Genomic DNA, 7,328 nt, shown 5'->3' with positions numbered 1-7,328 from the left:
TGCTGCCTCCTCAAAGAAGAGTTGACCATGATGACATAAAAGGAGTAAAGCCCATGGAAGTCAAATCCATAGGACCTTCATTTGCTGATGGGACACAACTCAAAATAAAGAGAAACAGCTGTAAACATCCATTAATAATCAGAACATGGAATGTATGAAGTATAAATCTAGGAAAATTAAAAGAAATTGTAAAATATGAAATGGAAAGCATACACATCAATATCTTAGGAATTAGTGAGTTGAAATGGACTGGTATTGGCCATTTTGAATCTGACAACCGCATGGTTCACTATGCCAGGAAAGACAAATTGAAGAGGAATGGTGTTGTATTCATTGTCAAACAAAACATATCCAGATCAGTCATGAGGTACAACACTGTCTGTGATATGATAATATCCATGAGCTTACAGGGAAGACCAGTTTATATCACTATTATACAAATTTATGCACCAACCACTAAAGCCAGTGAAGTGAGGATGAAATAGAAGAATTCTACCAACTTCTTCAATCTGAAATTGATCAAACATGCAATCAAGATGTATTGATCATTACCGGTGTTTGGAATGCAAAGGTTGGGAGCAAAGAGGAAGGATCAGCAGTTGGAAAATATGGCCTTGGTGAGAGATATGATGCCATGACAAAGCTCTGCAAAATCAATGATTTGTTCATTTCAAATACCTTCTTTATACAGCATAAGAGACAACTATACGCATAGACCTCACCAGATGGAATATATAGAAATTGAATTGACTACATTTGCAGAAAGAGATGATGGAAAAGCTCCATCTCATCAGTCAAAACAAGGCCAGGGACACATTGTGGAATACACCATCAACTGTTCATCTGCAAATTCAAACTGAAGCTGAAGACAATGTAAACAAGTCCACAAGAGATAAATCATGACCTTGAATGCATCCCACCTGAATTTAGAGATCATCTGAAGAACAGATTGGATACATTAAACACTAAAGACTGAAGACCAGAAGAGTTGTGGGATGACATCAAGAACATCACAAAGGAAGAAAGCAAAAAAGTCATTAAGAAGACAAGAAAGAAAGAAAAGATCAAAATGGATATCAGAAGAGACACTGAAACTTGTTCTCCAGTGCAGATATGCTAAGCAAATTAAGAAATGAGGAAGTGCAAGAGCTGTACAGGAAATTTCAAAGGTCAGCTCAAGAAGACAAGGTCAAATATTACAATAAAATGTGCAAAGATCTGGAGTCAGAAAACCAAAAAAGGAAGAACACGCTCAGCATTTCTCAAGCTTAGGGAACTGAACTAAAAATTCAAGCTACTTTCGTTATTGAAGGATTCTCTGGGCAAATTATTGAATGATGTAGAAAGCATCAAGAGAAGATGGAATACACAGAGTCACTGTACCAAAAGGAAATGGTTTATGTTCAACCATTGCAAGAGATAGCATATGATCAAGAGCCAATGATACTGAAGGAGGAAGTCCAAAATGCATTGACAGAATTAGCAAAGAATAAGGCTCCAAGAATTGATGGAATAAAAATTTTAATCTTTTAAGAAAGCAAGGCAGCACAGGAGACACTCATCTATGTCAAGAAACTTGCAAGACAACTATCTGGCTAGTTGATTTGAAGAGATTTGTATTTATGCTCATTCCAAAGAGAGGTGACCCAACAGAATGCCGAAATCATCTGACAATATCTTTGGTACCCCATGTGAGTAAAGTTTTACTAAAGGTAATACAGAAACAGCTGCAAGCATATATTGACAGAGAACTTCCAGAGGTTCAAGCTGGTTTTAGAAGTTGCCATGGAACAGGGGTTTCATTGCTGATGTCTAATGGATCTTGGCTGAAAGCAGAGAATATCGGAAAGAGGTTTACCTTTGTTTTTTTTTTTATTACACAAAGGCTTTAGATTGTGTGGATCATGACAAGCTATGGACAACATTGTGAAGTATGAATATTCATGAACACTTAATTGTGCTCATGAGGAATCTGTATATGGACCAAGAGACAGTTGTTCAAACAGAACGTGGAAACACTGAATGGTTTAAAATTAAGAAAGGTGTGTGACAGGGTTGTATTCTTCACCATACTAATTCAATCTGTATGCTGAGCAAACAATCTGAAAATCTGAGTTATATGAAGAAAAACTTGGCATCAGGATTGGAGGAAGACTCATTAACAACCTGTGATATGCAGATGACACAACCTTGCTTGCTGAAAGTAAACAGGACTTAAAATACTGATGAAGATCAAAGACACAGCCTTAGGTATGAATTGCATCTCAATGTAAAGAAAACAAAAATCCTCACCACTGGACCAATAAACAACATTCTTATCAATGGAGAAAAGATTGAAGGTGTCAAGGACTTCATTCTTCTTGAATCAACCATCAACACTCATGGAAGCATCTGTAAAAAAATCAAACGATGTATTGCATTAGGCAAATCTACTGCACAAGATCTTTTTAATGTGTTGAAGAGCAAAGATGTCAGTTTGAGGACTAAGGTGCACCCGACTCTACCTATAGTATTTTCAATAACCTCATATGCATGCAAAAGCTGGACAGTGAATAAGGAAGACGGTAGAAGAATTGATGCTTTTGAGTTATGGTGTTGGAGGAGAATATTGAAAGTGCCATGGGCTGCCAAAAAACCAACAGATGTGTGTTGGAAGAAGCGCAGCCAGAGTGCTCCTTGGATGCCAGGATGGCCAAACTTCGTCTCTCATACTTTGAACATATTGTCAGGAGGGACCAGTCCCTGGAGAAGGATATCATGTTTGGTAAGGTGGAGAGTCAGAGAAAAAGAGGAAGACCTTCAGCGAGATTGATTGGCAATATGGCAGCATCAATAGGCTCAAGAGTGGCAACAATTGTGATGTTGGCCCAGGAATGGGCAGTATTTCATTCTGTTGTGCATAGGGTCATTATGAGTCGGTACTGACTGTATGGCACCTAACAACAATAACAATTTCACTCAGCACAATGTCCTCAAGGTTCATCCATGTTATGTGGTGGCTTGCTGCTTCCTTGTTATTCTTTAAGGTAGCACATTACATAATATTACATTTTGTGTGTGTATGTACCAAAGTTTGTATAGCCATTTTTGCCTTGATGTGTTTTTAGGCTGTCTCCATCTTTTTGCTATTGTAAATAATGCTGCTATGAACATTGGTGTGCATATATCTACTTGTTTTATGGCTCATATTTCTCGTGAATAAATATCAAGTAGAGGATTTGCTGGATTATAATTTATTTCTATTTCGAACTTTCTGAAGAAGCACCATACTACTTTACAGAGTGATTGGACAATTTTGTAATTCCACCAGCAATATAGGAGAGTCCCAGTGTCTTCTCATCCTCACCAGCATTTATTGTCCTCTACTTTTTTAATCTTTGCTATTATTGATGGTGTGAGATGATATCTTATTATTATTTTGATTTGCATCTTTCTAATGGCTAGTGATCGTGAACATTTCTTCATATGTTTGTTGGCTGCTCAGATCTCCTCCTAGATGACATGTGTGTTCATGTCCTGTGCCCATTTTTTAATTGGGTTATTTATCTTTTTTCATTGTAATGAATGTCCTGTTGATTCTTTCTATAGTTTTTCTTTATTCTATCTCATTTATTTCTGCTCTAATCTTTAATATTTCTTTTCTTTTGGTGACTGTAGGTTCCCTCTGTTGGTCTGTTTCTAATTGCTGTAGATGCTGTGTTAAACTGTTAATTTTGATTCTTTCTTCTTTTTGGATGTGTACGTTTATTGCAGTAAAATGTCCTTTCAGCACCACTTTTGCCGTGTCCCAAAGATTTTGGTATGTTGTTTTTTCATTTTCATTTGTTTCTAGGAACTTTGTGAATTCACATTTAATTTCTTCTACTACCCAGTTGCTTTGCACCAGGATGCTATTCAGTTTCCATGTATTTGACTTTATTTCCTTGGTCTTCTTATTGTTGATTTCTAGATTTATAGCACAGTGGTCTGAAAAAATACATTGTAATATTTTGATATTGTAAATTAATTGAGGCTTGCTTTGTGACCAAACACACGGTCAATGCTGGAGAGTGTTCCATTTGCACTGGAAAAGAGTGTGTATTGGGCTATTGTTGGGTTGAATGTTCTATACACATCTATGAGGTCAAGTTGGTCGATTGTGCTGTTTAGTTCTTTGTTGATTTTTTTTTTTTTTCTGCTTTTTTTTTAAAATCCCTTTTTGAAAGTGGAATATTAAAATCTCCCACTCTAATTGTGGATTTGTCTATTTCTTTCTTCAATTCTAACTGTTGTTGTTGTTGTTACATGTCGTGGAGTCGGTTCCAACTCATAGTGACCCTGTACAGGGTTTCCAAGGCTGTAAATCTTTGTGGGAGCAGAAAGCCTCATCTTTTTCCACGGAATAGCTGGTAGGTTCGAACTTCTGACCGTGAGATTAGCAGCCTGATTCGGAACCACTACACTACCAGAGCTCCTTTCCATTCTAGTAGCATTTGATTTATGTATCTTCGTGATCTTTCATAGGGAGTGTAGATATTTATTACGGTTATGTCATCTTGCTCAATTGACCCTTTGCTCATGAGATAGTGTTCTTCTTTATCTCTTATCCTAAAGTTTATTTTATCAGAGATTAATGTAGCCACTCCTGCTTGTTTTTTATTGCATTTAGCTTAGTATATATTTTTTACCATCCTTTAACTTTTAGTTTGTTATTGTCTTTGTGTTTAAGGTGTATCTCTTGCAGGCAGCAAACATATTGAAGGGCCTTGTTTTCCTATCCTGTCAATCTCTGTATCTTCAGTGATGCATTTAATCCATTGACATTCAGTGCAATTACCGATAGGTATGAATTAATTGCTGTCACTATGCTAATTTTTTTGTGGTACCTTTCATTCCTTTGTTCTGCATGCCTTCTTGTGCTGAGTTCATATTTTTTGTGCTATTTCTTGTCAGTTTCTTCTTAGTTTTAATGTTTGCTTGTTCTACTTGGATCTTCATTTTCATGGTAAGTTGTAAAATATTAACTTTCTTTGAAGTTACCCTATAGTCTATTAACTTTTCCCTCCATTTAAGACTGTCTATTGTATTCTGCAATCTACCTGACGTGGTCACCACTTGGATCTCTGTTCCTATATTTTCCCCTTCTTTGACCTTGTTATTATTTTGATTTCTGATTGGCCTCACAAGACCTCTGAGTTCATTGTTGTAATTTTGTTCTGTTCTGAACTCTGCTGTCTATTGAGTTTAGAGTGGTGTTGCCACATCAGTGTGCGTGCACAGTGGAAATCTCCAGTGGTTGGTGAGGATATCCACTCACTGAGGCACCACCTCTAGTCACCACTGTGGGGTGCGCAAATAGATATTGAGAAATGAATGGAAGAAAGATTGTTCACTATTTTCATCTCTGAAGGTTAGTTAAGTATCTGAGTATGCACAGTGTAATTCTCAAAATAGCTGAGTCCTTGTATACAGTAGTTGGTATTGGCTCTTGCCTTTTATGTTGGGGTTTTACAAGGTGCATATACAATTTAGCTGTATGGCCAGACCTGTTGTCTCTTGTTCAGTAAGGCAGGAATATAGATAGGGCCATGCCCAGGTGAAGTTTAGGACTGAGTCCTTGAGTCAGATGTCTTAAGCAGCCAAAGGATTAGCTTGTGGGACTTGTTGGGGCTTCCAGGGATTTCCTTCCTGTGCCATACGAAAACTGTGGGTGTAATGCTGGACCCTTTTAAGATTGTGCTCTCACCTGCCTGAAGTTGTCTGGGTTGGACAGACAGGGGAGAAGAGGAAAGAAAAGTGAGAAATCCATCACACCTCTTTTTCCAGATTCCACTCCTTGGTTTTTAGTGCTATATCACTCTATCAGCCTGGCTGTGGTCCCACCCTTTGATCTCAGTCCAGGCCGCAGGGCCCACAGACAGCACCCCAATCAAATCAGAAATCGCTATGCTTTCCCTCCACAGTCAGATTTCTCCACCGGTAGGTGCAGGAAACTGACGTCCCTTACCTTATATTAGATCCAAAGTTCTGGAGCTGCTCCGGGAAAGCACCTTCTCTGGTTTTTCCATTTTCCACCGAGGAGCTTCCCCTACCTGTCTCTGCTTCTCTAGCTCCCAAACCAGAAGTCTGATCATATCTTTTTGCTGCAGTGACTCTGTGTATACTTCCCATATTCTTTTGATATTTTCTGCAATATTTTGCCCATAAAATCCTTCAATATATCAAATCAAGGCTTGTCTTTTTTTCTTCAGTTCTTTCAACTTTAGACATGCTGCACATGTGTTTCCTTTTATGCTCTCTAATTCTAGCTCTTTGCACAATTCATTATAATGTTTGCCCCTGTCTTCTTGAGATGTCTTGTGCAATTTTCTGAAAAGACCAAAATGATGTCAGAAGAGATCCTGAAACTTGTTCTTCACTATGTTGTTCTTAATGTTGTTGTGTGTCTTGGAGTCAGTTGTGACTCATAGCAACCCTGAATAAGGTTTCTGAGGAGTAGCTGGTGAGCTTGAACAAGCCACATTACAGAATTTGGTGCCAAGAGTGGGGTGCTGCCTTAATAGACAAAAATGTGGAAGTAGTTTTGGAATTGAGTAATAAGCAGAAACAGAATTAATACTATGCTGCCTAGCATTAGTCAAAGCCTAGATTACCACAAAAGACTGTTGGCAGAAATAATGTGCATGTTTTAGGCAATTCTAATGAGGTCCCAAAAGGTAATAAGAATAGCTGCAACACAAGAGATTACACAGATGAGGAAAAAAGTGGTAGAGAAACTGCAGTGGCAGAACATGAAGATTGACACAAGATAGCATGAAAACTGATCCATAGAACAAGTGAGCTGAGCTCATACATGCAGAAAACTTCCTGTACAAATGTGGTGGCTCTGGGTACTTTTCAGTAGCGCTGAAGAGCTCTTTGAAACTTGCCTGAGCAGAACAGAGACCAGGCTAGACTTTTCTAGAGATCAAGCAACCAGGAAACCAAAACTGAAGAGATAAGAAGCATGGGAAGTAGAGTTGCCTTAGTGTAAAAAGATGGAACTATGTCCTCTGGGTCCACAGTTGCTTTAGTTTCCAGGAGTTGACTCCTTCACCAATTTGGTTCTAGAGTATTGGGCTGCTGTTAAGAAAGGGAATCTGCCTAAAACTGACGGAGTAAGGCTTCCACACGCTAAAGGGCAGAAGAATGGAGAATGCAGGGGCTAAGGGGTAGGGTCTCCCCTTAGATGGACTAGGATAATAGGGCGACCCAAACGAAGGGAGCAGAGTTGCCATCCCTGTTGATGTGGAGGGCAGAGATGAAGTTCAGGCTTAAGATGCCTTCACCCAGAACCAAAAGTGCATGGC

The sequence above is a fragment of the Chrysochloris asiatica genome, unplaced genomic scaffold (genome assembly GCF_000296735.1).
Source record: "Chrysochloris asiatica unplaced genomic scaffold, ChrAsi1.0 scaffold00031, whole genome shotgun sequence".
NCBI lineage: Eukaryota > Metazoa > Chordata > Mammalia > Afrosoricida > Chrysochloridae > Chrysochloris > Chrysochloris asiatica.
Note: the sequence above shows the minus strand (reverse complement) of the source record.